This window comes from Camelus ferus, chromosome 30 (genome assembly GCF_009834535.1).
Source record: "Camelus ferus isolate YT-003-E chromosome 30, BCGSAC_Cfer_1.0, whole genome shotgun sequence".
NCBI lineage: Eukaryota > Metazoa > Chordata > Mammalia > Artiodactyla > Camelidae > Camelus > Camelus ferus.
In genome coordinates, this window is record NC_045725.1 from 12,789,394 (window position 1) to 12,803,682 (window position 14,289).

General features: G+C 46.5%; 1 protein-coding gene and 1 long non-coding RNA gene across 13 annotated transcripts in view; one reads left to right on the forward strand and one right to left on the reverse strand.

The window, feature by feature from the left end:
• Nucleotides 1–14,289, forward strand: part of SLC14A2 (solute carrier family 14 member 2) — a 429,946-nt gene that overhangs the window by 314,199 nt on the left and 101,458 nt on the right. The window lies entirely within an intron of this gene.
• The window catches only part of LOC106729466, a 64,441-nt gene that overhangs the window by 23,643 nt on the left and 26,509 nt on the right, over nt 1–14,289 (reverse strand). For 5 of the 6 annotated variants that reach the window (XR_004316262.1, XR_004316260.1, XR_004316257.1 and 2 more), the window contains exons 4-8: nt 13,914–14,021; nt 11,438–11,666; nt 8,421–8,582; nt 7,786–7,899; nt 4,006–6,577 (exon numbers count right to left, since the gene is read on the reverse strand). This is a non-coding gene — a long non-coding RNA (uncharacterized LOC106729466). The remainder of the gene's footprint in view (nt 1–4,005; nt 6,578–7,785; nt 7,900–8,420; nt 8,583–11,437; nt 11,667–13,913; nt 14,022–14,289) is intronic. The other variant, XR_004316258.1, reaches the window with a different exon arrangement.

Below are 14,289 nucleotides of genomic sequence, written 5' to 3' on the forward strand. Positions count from 1 at the left end.
CCAGGACTAGCTGAAGAGTAGGGTCCTGATTCCTGGTGTCCCCTCACCTTCCTGGCTGCCTCTGAAACAAACAGCACCCCTGCATCCTGCGGGACCTGACACAGTGTCCCTGCAGAGGAACCAGAGGTGAATCGGGCAATGTGAAGGGACTCTGGCTGGAGTTAGACTCCATGTTCTCTGAGGTGAGAATGAAGCTCAGCCGCAGGCTCAGATCCCGGGCCCCCAAAAGCTCCTCGTAGGGGCCTCCAAGCTCTGCTCTCTCTCAGTCCTGCTGGTCCCCACCCCTCTCCAGGAAGGATCTCTTTTATGCCAACTCTGAAAGTTTCGAATAACATGTTGTAGGTCCACCAGACATTCAGAGGACACCCGATTAGGCTGTTATTCTCAGAAAAAGTCAACATAGGTCCTTCCCTGACAGAGCAACACAGAGATAAGGCATTGTCCCTGTCACCCAGATAGAAGTGGCAGCACAGGGCAGTTTGCAGTTAAGCCCCAACAAACAGCACAGATAGGCGTTCTGAGGACCGGAGGGAAGGGGTGGGGCGGCGCCGGGAGTCACAGGGCGGGGCCCAGGCCTGGCAGAAGGGTTTTACAGTTGAGAGTGCTTACAGGGGGTCATCCCAGCTGGGAACAGGTCAGGAAGGAGCAAGGTGTGTTTTGGAGACAGGGAAGAGGTCAGGCAAGATGAATCCAAGGGCAGAGTGCCTGTCTGGGGGCCCAGCTGGCAATCCAAGCAGGCAGCAGGAGGCCCGGGACTTCGCCCGACGGTCATCCTCCCTCCTCCTCTTCCCTACAGAGCGGCACAGTCTGGGAAGGTCCTGGCAAAATCAGTGAGCGGCTTGCCTTGTAGGGCTGACACAGGCCAGGTGTTCCAGGGGCCAGGGCAGGAGGTGATGGTGGTCACTGCTGCCAGACTGAGGTCACTTGGCTGCAACCCCCCCCCCCACCAGCCAAAGAGGCTGGGAGGAGGGACAGCTCCTGGAGGGGACATCTTTCCAGTCTCTACCTCAAGGACAGCCCGTGTGCTCACCAAGTAGAATTAGCAAATGTTAACATTCTTTTATTTGCTCCAGATTTTGAGACTGAGAAGAAAGAAATATCTAGAAGGGATTCAGGAGTCTGAGGTCCCTTCCCCATTCTGTCCCCGCCCTCCCCGGAGGCCAGCCCTGGCAGCATTTTGCGTGTATGCCCGTCCCATCCTTGCGTTCACACATGGCTATGTTCATGTGAGTCCATTAATCGCTGTGTAGGATTTGTTTACGTGCCATTGGATCTACATAAATCGTGTCTTAATCAACATATTGTTCACAATTTGCCCATTTTACTCAACATTTCTGCTTGGGGAATCTTACTGATAATTCAACTTGACTTTCTTTAACTGCTCTAGAGAACATCATCGTATTTTTTTAATCCATCTCCATGGATGGGCATTTTGCTTAGAGCTTTTTCATTTTTTGGTCATTTATTATTATTTTTATTTTTAATTTTTTTATGCAAACAATGCTGCACTGAAATCCTATTTCTAGAGGCACACAGTTCATTCTCCTGTTGTAGAGAATGAAGAGACACTCCACTTCAGTCCAAATGCCATTAAGTCTCTATCACATACAGAACACAAAACTGAATACAGCGAGTAACAAAGGGTGTATCCAGAAGAGCTCCTGCCTTGGAGAAGCTTACGGTCTGGAAGGAGGGATAAGCCTGGTAGAAGCCTGTGTGTTAAAAACTCCAGGACGGGGCCCAGACAACATACATGCAATTAAGAGATAAGGTGGAGTTGATTCAATACAGAGGAGTTGAAGGCAGTGAGATTAAGTCAAAAATCTACATGGATATGGATCGTATCAGGAAAGCTTTCTTAAAAGAACTTGATCCTGACTGGGGCCTCAAAGAAAATACAAGATTGAAGTGCTCAGAGAACAGGAGAGAGGGCATTCCTGGCAGGGCCCGTGTAAGCAAGTGCCCTGGGGCAGGACTAAGCCTGGAATGTGAATGTCTGGTCTGGCTGGAGCGCCTGGCGGCGAGGAGCGGGGAAGCTCTTCTTTCACTTGCAAAGTTGAGCTCAGGCCCGCTTTCCGGCTGGTGTCCACGTGGCCTGTCGCCCTGGGCAGCCAGCCCGGGTGGTATTTTTCCATTACCCTGAGCAGGGAAGAAGTTCAGTCACTTGTTGATAGCAATGTGACCATTCAAGGAGAAAACAATTAGGGCTGTTGACCTGTGGGCCTCCCAGAGGGAGGGAGGGAAGGAAAAAATTCTCCCCAGGGGGAAGGGGCCGGGTGGGAAACATCCAAGAGGGTAATTGGTAAATATTATTGTTTCATTCCATGTTTGCCTGCTCCGCGCGGGTCCCTCTGCAAGTGGTGTGTTTAAATCACACTGTCTGACTTTGGCAGGTTTAATTGAGTCGCCACTGAAAAAGAAATTATCCCTGTGCTATTAATTTTTATAGTTCCTTGGGGCTTTTAAAAAGTGTTTGGATTTTCTAGGTCTTTGAAAATGAAAACATTAAATTTTATTAAAAGGAAATGCAGGGGGGGCTGGCAGGGCCCCACCAGGCCCTGATGAGATGGTTGGTGGAAAGGTCTGGGCCCTCACAGGCAGCGTGACAAAACTTTTGCCCCTTTCAGAATGAGAGTTAGGTGGTCTCCGGGGATGTGTGATGTCAGCCAGGCCCGCGTTTCCTGCTGGCTCATAGTGGGCGCTCTTGTCAGTGTCACCCAGACCCTGTCCCACATCCAAGCCTCCTGTGGGCCCAGGGACAGCGTTAGAGGGAGCTCCCAGGTGGGGCCAATGGGTGCGCCGGGCAGACCCAGCTTGTGGGAGCCAGAAACTTTCCCAATTTAGGGGACCCTCTTCTAGAAAAAGATTTCAAAATTCCAAATACGAATTACACTTGAAAGCGAAATCACATTTATAAAGAGACAAGAAATCACAACACATAACAAATTTTAAAAAGCTGACAAATTCCACAGGCATCCCCAAATCTAAAATAAGTGACACTCATCTGTAATATTTTTCTTCCTACCTTTTCTTTTTTTGAGCTACAAACTCTTTGATCATCTCTTTACATGACGATCATTTTTCAATCTCATTTTTATAGAGAGAATACAAAGATAATTCAGTCTCCCCTCGAACTAGTTGATCCAATTTTGTGTTTTATTATTCACGATTTGAAAAGGTTCCTTTCCGTCTCACAATTTGTCACTGGTAAATGCCATGTGAATTTTCAGAATTGTTATCAACTTTGGGAAAACCTCTGTCAAGTATCTTTCCTGCGTGAGCTATGAGATTTCAGGGCATTTCAACTTCTCTTTTACAGCGACAAATCTAAAATACTCTGTGAATTGATGAAACTCACTAACCAGATTGTCATCGATGCCTCATTGTAGTGGCGTGTAATAACTTTTATGTTATCTCCGTCAGTGTCAGTATTTCCTGTCAAATCAGCAAGACATTTAAACGTGGGGATTCTGATAAGTTCTGTGTCAGTAATTCCCATTAAGACAGAGACCAAATGAATCGTGCATTTATAATTGTATTACTTTGCATGATTGAGTATATTCCTGACAGAAGAGAGCTTTCATTTTGAGCAGGCGGTGATGGGAACAGAATCCTGTGATTTCACCAGCCTGACAACTGGAGGAATTCCCCAACAATGGCTCCGTATGCCCCCCTCTCCCCATGCACTTCCAGGACCCGGCACCATAGGACATGCTCACTCAGGGCTCCCTTTGTGACCCCACCCAGGGTCTGTCTGCGCAGGGGAGCCCGGCATTCCTGGAAGCCTTCCCCCGACAGTGGCAGCTAGCGACATGTCCACACACAAAGAATCAACTAAACGCCATAGGTTATTCACAGCCAAACCAACACACTTCCAACTCAATGTCCCCTTAGCTAGTTTCCAAAGGGGCCACTTTGATGCCCCCAAAATGAGAATGGTATGACGGGGACAAATCAGAGGTGAAAGAAACAGTGATATTAACAGATTGTAGTTAAAATACTTACATTCACCAATGATATGAAAACATATGGCCGCGTAATCACACTGTGCTGATGGCAGGCCCTGAAGTTTAAGTGTCCCCAGCGTCACAGGAAGTTCAGTTCCGCACACTATGGAAGATCTGGGTGGAGCCTGGGATGTCAGGGAATTAACTAACTACGCACCTGGAGACATAAAAACAGCACAGGACAACCCACAAGCCAAACATGACAAGGAAGCTGAAGGGCCTTTGTGCGGGGCCGCCTTTGGGGTTCAGACAAGCAGGTGCTCAGGGTGTGATGGGAAACCAGGAAGGCAGGAGGTGGACCTGGACCTGGGTAGGATTCAGGGGCTGAAGAGCACACCTGTGTGTGTGTGTGTGTACACGTGTGCCTCTGTGAGCCTGTATGCTTGGCCATGTGTTGTGTGCCCATGAGCCCCTGCGAACATGTGCAGGGAGGGAAGTCAGGGATCAGCATGAAGTCTGCAGGAGGAACAGCCAAGCCTGACAGTGGATGTGCAGAGGACACCGAGGCCCGACAAGGCAAGGCAGCTGGGCCCAGCTTCCACAGCCGGTCAGGGACAGACCACAGAGCCATGCCCAGGGCTCCCGACACCACATCCAAGGTGCTTCCCAGCACCTGGGGCTCCTGTCCAGGGCTGTGCCTGTGTACCTGATGGGTTTCTCTGCAGAGAGCACCCTCCTGGGCTCAGGAAAGGATGCAGATGAAAACTGCTGGAGTCCTGCCTCTCCTGGGGGTCACTCTGTTGTCATAATCACTCAGCCAGCCCTGCCCTTTGACCCTGCCCCCATTTAAAGCCACAAGCACCAGGTGCCAGGCCGAGAGCTGAGTTCAGAGGAGATGCACTTTTTGCTTCAGTGGCAGAGTGGTGACACCTTGTGTGCGACTTCTTTAAGGAAACAAAGTGGGTGTGGGTCATCTCCGTGTGAGAAGTAAGAGCTCTAGGTAATGTGTGCATTGCTTCAGGTGAGGAAATGATGTGGAATAACTCAAATGTCAGTTGAGGAAGAATATCAAGGAATGATAGTAACTTCAGTTTTCCAGCCCTGCGCTAGGCGGTCCGCAGTCTCCGATGGTAACTCTCTGATCCTGCCCGTTTTATAGGCAAGGAAATTGAGGCTCAGAGAAGGGGAGGATTTTCCCAAGTCACACAGGTAGACGTAACAGGGCCAGAGGGTCTGATTTCAGAGTCTGTGTCTTAAACCACTGTGACCTACTGTCCTCAATGGACAAAGGTGGGGGTAATTCTCCCAGAAGCACAGAACCTTGACCAAACCCCCCAAAACATGGGACCACTTAAAATTACCTCTAAGTAGAAAGCTGAAGGTAGCCAGTCTCCCTGCTGTCATCGCTCACACACACACAGGGAACACACATACACCACACACACACCCAACACATGGACCACACACGTCCACCACACACACACACACACACGTCCACACCACTGTCTCTCTGACCTGGCCAGATGTCCTTCCTGCGACTGTCCCTGCCCTGACAATTAAGTCTCCCGCCAGTTGGCTACTGATCTTTGACTCATTTAATCTCCAAGTGAACCTTCAGTACTTACAGCTGTTGCCTCTTAATATTTCAGGGTATTAAAGGGCAAATCTGGGGTGCCAGAGAGTCTATCTCCATCAGCAGATAACTGCAGGACGGGGCAGGCTGAAAATACTTCCAGCTTTACTCAGAAGGCCAGGTTTCTGAGAGGCGCTGGAGAGGGCTAGGGGCAAGGCGAAAGGTTTTCAGTGTGTGCGTGTGCGTGTGTGTGTGTTCAAGCTATTTTCGGGTGACACTAAAGTTGAAGCCTTAAGTGGTCAAAGGGAGTCTGGTGATTTATTGGGGTTGAGTATTTGAGATCTCAAAGCCAACCATTCTATGACTCTTGTCTCATTTTACAGCTGGCACACGTGCACATTGTGTATGTGTGTGTGTGTGTGCGCGCGCGCACGCGCATGCACAACTCACAAAGAAAGAACCAGAGAGTTAGTCTGACTCAGGCTGACGGATACCAGTTCCAAATTTTCTCTGCAACTCTGTTTACCATTGTTCATGCCAAGAAGTAAAGGCCAACACCGCCTCCCAGACTGAAGTCATAAATCTCAGGCCTGTGGGAACAGGGCCCACCCTTCCCCAGCAGAGATAGACAGAGACGCGGGCCCAGACACACGGAGCGTGGAAACTTCCACTGGCCTGCATTTGACCTCCCCAGTTCTGCGTCTTAAAGGGACCCCGGCTGACAGAGAGCAAGCTGGCTGGCCAGCCCAGACCCGTCTGCAGGCTTTGAGCTGTTGTCCTGTCTCACTGGATACCTAGGATGCCCGAAAACTCGGGAAGGAGTCAGGGAGCCCCTTAAGCTCAGGAGCCTGAGGTCATTTTCGGTCCATTTCTGAAAGAACCAGCCTCTGTCTGGGGGTGAGCCTGGCGAGTGTGCGGCACGGGGGCGGGACCCCTGGGCCTTCGAGGCTCTGCCCAGAGCAAGCTGCCCACCTCCTGGGTCTCCACCTTTGCCGGCCCCTTCATGGAAGAGTTGTTGGGTTCAAAGTCAAAACGGTTGGTTACCTCAAGAGGAGGCCTGTAAAAACAGAAAAGGAAAAAAAAAAAAGTAAAAGTCCAGGCAAGTGTAGGTAATTTGTGAACCACAAACCCGCCCCAGGGTCTTCGGAGAGGACAGTGAGGACGTGGAGAAGGGCCGCCGTGGCCTCTCAGAACCTGCCCCCCAGCGTCACAGGGCGCGGCCCGGGCTGGTCCGAGCGCTCAGTTACTGCGGTTGAAGCGGGCGGTGTTGGGCTGTCCTCACCCCCTCATGCAGACGCTCATGGAAGCGCCCTGTGCCCGCTGCTGGGAGGCTTGGGGGACTGGGCCCCCAGCACTATGAGCAGCCTCCTCTCTGCCTTTTCCCTCACATCCCCAAGAGCCTTCCCTTCCATGGCCACCCCCAACAGGGCCTTACCTCACCCATTCCCCACCCTTTCTGCATTCTGAGATTCGTGGCCTGTGGCTGTGGGACTGTGCAGATTGGGGAGCTCTGTGATGGCGTCAGTACATCACTGGCTGGTGCCTGGTGCTGTGGCTGCCCAATATGGTACCGCCACCAGAAAAGCCAGAGGCCCGGCCTGGCCTTGCCTTCAGAGAGCGTGCAGTCTGACCAGGGGAGTGTGGGTGCCATTAACGCTGTTGGCTGAACGTTTCTGGTCCTGCCCTCATTCAAGGCCTTGGGTAGGATTACACTTCGGCTCATTGTGGTGGGCGGAGTCATGAGAATGGTTCTGGCCAATGAGCTGTGAGCTGAAGTGTCATGTCACTTCCAAACCAGAACATCTAACTGCTGACACCAAGACCTCACAAGTGTTTTATCTTTGGCATGAGGACTAGCTGTTTCAAGAAAGCAGCTCCTTCATCAGCCTGAGTCCCTGAAGGACAATGTTGATCTGAGGCTACTCCCTCACCCGCCAGAGACCACGTCAGACATTTAGTACGAGCAAGAAATAAGCCTATGTTGTTTTAATCCACAGAGACTTGGGGGGCTGTCACTGCAGTACAACCTAACCTACCCTGATGGGTACAGAGACACATAGAGTATAGGTCTTGGACAAGGTGAGAGTAATAAAAAGCTGTGGATAGTCATATTCTGAGTGTTCCAGGATTGGCAATCTGGTAAATTCCAGATGCAGTAAAAGAAGAGGAATTTATTGTAAGCTGGACATGGTCAAAGAGCACTTCCAGGAGCCTGTCTAGGATTTAAATTAGATTGATGGGAAGAAAATGGTAGGAAATGCTCACCTCTCCCAGTTCTCCTTAAAACTTGGGCACTATACAATGGAATACTACTCAGCCACGAAAAAGAATAAAATAATTCCATTTGCAGCAACATGGATGGACCTGGAGATTGTCGTTCTAAGTGAAGTAAGGCAGAAAGAGAAAGAAAACTATCATGATATCGCTTATATGTGGAATCTTTAAAAAAAAAAAAAAGACACAGGTGAACTTATCTACAAAACAGAAACAGACTCGCAGACATAGAAAGAGGACAAACTTATGGTTACCAGGGGGTAAAGGGGGTGGGAAGGGATAAATTGGGAATTCAAAATTTGCACCTCTTGGGGAGTGATGGAAATGTTAGCTTTCTTAACTGTGGTGGTGGTTTCATGGGTTTATACATCTGTCAAAATTCATCAAATTGTACATCTGAAATATGTGCAGTTTACTGTACAGGAATCATACCACAATAATGGTGTTACAAAAAAGAAAACAAATTTGGGCACTTATTTCAGCCTAAATGCATGTCCAACATTTCATTAGTTAGGAGGGAACCAGGCTTCAGCTGCATCCATCATGACCCCATATCTCCTCATCCCAACTGCCTCTCAACACACGCCTTTAATTTTCTATTTATTTCTATCTTCTCTCACCCTTACCTCAAGTGAGAAAATGTGGTATCCTCTTCCTGTCCACATCCAATCCATCCCAAGAACTCTCCGGGGTTCAATTCTCAATGATCCATCCTCCCCTCTCCTGTGTTTATACCTCCCTCTGTACTGGTTCCCGTCAACAGCCGGTAAATGTTCTCAAATGCCTCTCTGTTTGAAATAAAAACCATCTCTTAGCTTTGAATCAATCTCTTTACTTTAGTCTAAATGATTAATTCATATACCAATTCTAGACTTCCTTATTCCTTTAGAATCCACTATGAGCTTCCTTCTCACAAAATAGAATTCAAGATTTAGCGATCAGATGCTATAAAAAGCAATTCAAGGTATATTAAATCTCTACTTCATATCTCACCCCTGGCCAGGGTTAGCCACATCACAATATATCTGGGAAATCAATATTCTATGAAATAGGGATTTCAAGAGTAAAGTTTACCTTGGCTGGCTATGTGTGGGTAATTAGGCATGCTGTAGTGATAATAGATCTGATTTAGTACGAAATGCTAGTGTCATTATGGTAAAATAATTTGGCTCATTAATTTGTCTGCCAAGAGTGCTGGTCTACACCCTTACCCACTCTCAATGACAGTGGGAGATGGAGCCCTGGGGTGGAAATCAGGAGTCCTGGGTTCCCATCCCAGCCACCAGCTAACCAGCTGTCTGATCTTGAGCCAGTCACATGCCTTCTTCAGGCTTCAATTTCTAGCCCACCCACCTCCATCCTTAATCAAGATGCTGACTAAAAGTCACGCGTCGGCCTTTAAAACCGCAATGCTCTTTGATTCTTTCTTATCATCCTTTTCCGTGCTAAATTGTAGAGTTGTCAAGAATGAAGAAAGAATTGGAATTGTATCAATTTGTTCCAGATAAGCAGTAACAAAGTATCTTTCATCCTATAGCAAGTGTGTGCCATTGAGGGGGACCAGCTGGTGAGGGATTGATTTGGGCTGATGTGTGGTTAGCATCTCTTAACAGAAGAAGTGTAGGAAGAGTGCAGCACTCTGGTCTTATCCCAGCAACATCCCTATTAGCCGTGTGACCCTGAACCTGTCACTTAACCACTCTGGGCTGCCTTTTGGGCTCTAAAATTCCATGGCATCTTACGTGTTCCTGAAGACCCAGTCTGCAGTCTCTCTAAACCCTCACCTCACCCTCATCTTGAAATGAAGCTCTTCTTGGATTATATGGTTGGTACTGTCAACTGAAATAAAATGCACAGCCTAAATGTTGAGAGCTATGTTTTATTCAGCGGACATTTCTGAGGGCTTAAGACTTAAGCCCGGGATGACAGCCTCTCAGATCGCTCTGAGGGACTGCTCCAAAGTAACAAGATAGAAGCCAGGATATATGAGCTCTTGCAACAAAGACCAGATAGTCAGAACATCAACAGATGTTAATTAATTAACATCAATCGATCATAATCATAATCAAATCAAATCATAATTAAAAGATGTTAATTAAAGAAAACCAGAGATCTCAAGTTAAGGAATTTAGTGCTTCTCTATTTATGGGAAGGTGCAAAGATCTGGGGTCACTGAAATCATTTCTTTGATATGCACCTGGCTCTCTAGGGCCAGCGTCCTGTCCTTTCCCGTCCTGAGTTCCTGAAGAGCGCACCGCTGCGGAGGCCAGGCTCCCTGCTCCTATGCATCTGAGTTCCGTCCGCTCACTGTCAGGGGTCACGGTAGCAGCTGATGACTTGATGGCCACAGCATCCTTTGTTTACCAATAAGGCTTGAAATATTTTTCATTCTCAGTACTTAACGCAAATGATGGGTTTTAAAGCATCATGGCAGAGGTCCTTCCTCTCACCTCCCAAACTTCCTACTCTAAGACCACCCAAGCCTACATGAACTCAAACACTGGGCTCTGAGAGTGACAAGGGAGTGAAACAGCGCCTTAGAGAAGTCAGAGCCTACAGGCACTGAGTCCACTGTTTTCTGATTCACAGCACGTTGGTAACTCGGAATTACAAGTCCTTTAAAAAGTAGTCATACTTTAGGTTACATGTTGTGTTGAAGTCTGCAAGCAGTGTGACTTCCATCAATTTCCTTGATCCTCACAAGACTCTCATTCTCAGTTCTCCTGTCTGGGACCTTTGGCAGCACCCAGGAGGACCATGCACCTCCTCCTGGAGCACCGTGTGACAGCAGTATTGTGAAGCAAAGGTGAGGAAGGCGTTAAGGAACGTGAGGTTGTAAATAAGGTTTCCTTGTTTCTACATGAAGCAAACGCAGATGAATTACAGAGTCGGTTCTGTCTCCTTCCGCTAGAGTAGAAACAAGAGGAGATCAGGGTCTTTTTATGGTGGTTGTTCCTTGTTGAGTCCCCAGTGCCACAACAGTGCCATGCAGAGGAGTACAATTTTGATGAATGAGTGAATGCACACTGTATATGAATTTTTAAGCTAAAACCGGAGACTTTGGGGAAATGGTGTCATCAAAGGCATGTCACTTTAAGCTCTAACACTAGACTCCTTGCAGTTTATTAGTTCAATAGCCCTTCCCTTTAGGGCACTTCCTGAAGACTAGAAATTAGGGTATGATTCACCCCGCTTTACAGAGGAGGAAAGGATGCTCTATGAATGAAAAAACATACTCAAGCATATACAATCCAGAAGGAATGGAGGCCAGGACTAGAACACATGCCAACTTGACACTCATTTATTTAGTAAACTCTGTGTGCCGAACATTGGGTAATTGCACTTTTAAACACAATGGAGCCACAAGGGACTTCCACTCCCCGCTGGATTTCCTCCTGGCAACTCTGCTCATCTCTCTCTTGAGAGCTGCCCACACCCAGGCCTGGCCTGGGGGTGCCTGCCCTTCGAGACGCTATGCCAAAAAGCTTCCGTCTTCCCTCTCAGGTCCTGACAATAGGCTTGGCATCCTTTTTCAATTCCAAAGATACACTGGTAGTTTCTATGGGGCTACAGAGGGGAGTATAAATAGCAAACATGTGATGGTTATAAAATCTAAGAAATTAGGCGGCAGTTTTACACTTACGGTCCGATGTGTAATTCCTGACTCCTTACTGGGCGCAGAAGTCTTGAGAGGCCTAGACCCAGAGTCCTTTCCGCTGCCCCACCACACCTTACGCTTTCTTCTCTGGGTCCATGTCTTCTAATATGCCAGCCAAGATCACTCACGTCTGCCAGACTCCTCGGCCTGCCAAGGCCATGGCCACCTGCTCTTATTATCTGAAGAGCCACCAAAACCCAGAGACAACTGATGTCTGAAACAACAGAAACATGTCCTCATTGGGCAGAACATATGACACGTAGCTGAGTTTGGTTGAACACTATCTGAGGCCTTTGATCTTCTGCTGGGCCCTCCAGAGACAGCAGTTCACAACACTGGATGCCTATCAGAATCCAGGGGGTCTCCACCCTGGACCAAGTGAATCGAAATCCCTGGGGTAGAGTCCAGATATAGTTTAAAAACAAAATCTAGAAAGGGTCTAGGATTTTTTTAAAGCTCCCCAGTGATCCTAATATTCAGCCAGGATTGAGAACCGCTGCTGTGATGGACTCGCTTCCTTTCCTCTGGGGTATCTGAAACTTTGTGGTCAGGCTAGTCTTTAAAACTAGGAGGAGTTAATTAGCACATGTGCATTTAGACTGGCTCCACTGAGGCAGCCAAAGCAGTTCCCAGGATAAGTTTCAAGGGTTCAGGCCTCAGACTCAGAAGGTTTCAGTTCTTCTTTCCTGAAAGCATGTGATCAAATGTCCCGAACACATCACCAAGTGAGTACCCACTGAGCCTACAAAAATATAAATATGACCAATGACCTCTTATGCCAGATTCCTCACTCAGAGTTTCCAGAGTCCTTTGCCCACCATCAAGACTCTCGACGCCTGGCCCCAACATCCTGTTCAAACTTTCTTCTACTGTATCCCTCAACACAGACCCAACTCCTGGTAGATGGTCCCCATCTACACCCCCATTTTAGTCTGCAGATCTAATCCCAGCATTCATCTGCCTGGGCCGATCAGAAGTACCTTTCCCTACTATCTGTCTCTCTGCAGCCTAACTTTAAATCCCAACTCAAAATCATCTTTGACGTGCAGAATTCTGTAGGACCACACGGGCTCCCAGAAGCTGCTTCCTCTTCTGAGCTCAGTGTCCCTCACACGTAACATTTATTCTGACACTTCAGATACGCTAGGTGGGCAAATGTGTGTACATTCCCTAATGGGCTGTAACTCCTACATATGGTAGAAATCAAGATTTTTTTAATTCAAGTATAGCAGGTTTCCAGTGCTGTGTTAGTTTCAGGTGTATAGCAAAGTGATTCAGTTACATATATATATTCAGTTGTGTATATATATATGTTCTTTTCCAGATTCTTTTCCATTATAATTTATTATAAGACAGAATATACGTCCCTGTGCTATACAGTACGTTCTGATTGATTACCTATTTTACACATAGTAGTTTGTATCTGCTAATTCCAATCTCCTAATTTATTCCTCCCCTTTTTTCCCTCATTTGTAGCCATAAGTTTGTGTTCTATGTTTGTTTGTTTCTGCTTTGTAAATAAGTTCATTTGTATCATTTTTTAAGATTCCACATACAAATGATATATGATATTTGTCTTTGTCTGACTTATTTCACTTACTATGGTAATCTCTAAGTCCATCTATGTTGCTATGAATGGCATTATTTCAATATTTTCATGGCTGAGTAGTATTCCATTGTGTTTACATACCACATCTTTTTCCAGTCATCTGTAGATGGACATTTAGGCTGCTGCCATGTCTTGGCTATTATAAATAGTGCTGCTATGAACATTGGGGTACATGTATCTTTTCAAATTTATAGTTTCCATCTTTTTCCAGATATATGCCCAGGAGTGGGTTTGCTGGATCATATGGTAACTCTATTTTTAGTTTTTTAAGAAACTTCCATACTGTCCTCCATAGTGGCTGAAACAAATTACATTCCCACAAACGGTGTAGGAGGGTTCCCTTTTCTCCACATCCTCTCCAGCATTCATTATTTGTAGACTTTTTGATGATGGCCATTCCAATCATCAAACAGCAAATGTGAGGTGATAACTCGTAGTTTTGATCTGCATTTCTCTAATAATTAGCAATGTTGAGGAAATCAAGCTTGCTTGATTGTGCAATCCAATATAAAATAATGAGAATCTGGGCTCCCTTGAGAATTCTGAAAGATTTAAAAAAGAATCCTACAAGGGTGTGCATGCAATGAATTATCTGATCTTTAGAAAACCTTGTGAAGTAAATAAACATCATTGTTATTTTCACCATGTCACGAGTCCAAAAAACTGAAATGAGAATAGTTCATCTTTATCCCCAAAGACGCCAAGAGAGACAGAAAAACTGGCATGAGGAAATTAAGACTTAGAGTGAGTCATACAGGCTTTTAATACGAGAGGCAGAGCCAAAATTCAGGGTCTACACTGCCAGTTCAGTGTTTCTACAACTGACAGAGCGGTTTTCAAACTTCAGCTTACATCAAAATTACCCGAAGGACTTGTTCAAATAGTAGATCTGGGTGGTGTCGATGGCACTGTGCCAAGGGTCACACTTTTGAGAACAATTGTTCTAGTACAAAGTATTTCCTAGAAGAAAAAAAAGATAGAAACATAAATTCTGCTAGAAAAGTCAACCAAAGTCATATGGAAATAATAAGAAATAATAAATGACTGGGCCTGTTTATTTCAACATACGCTTCTCTATAAGAGTAATTTGTTATAAATTACAAATAAAAACTCAAATTTGTAATAAAGAAATCATTCTTATTAAGACTTCAAGCCCAAATATCAATATGTTCAAAGAGGTTGTAATAAATTCAGGCATGATAGATGCATAATAGAATAGAAATAAACC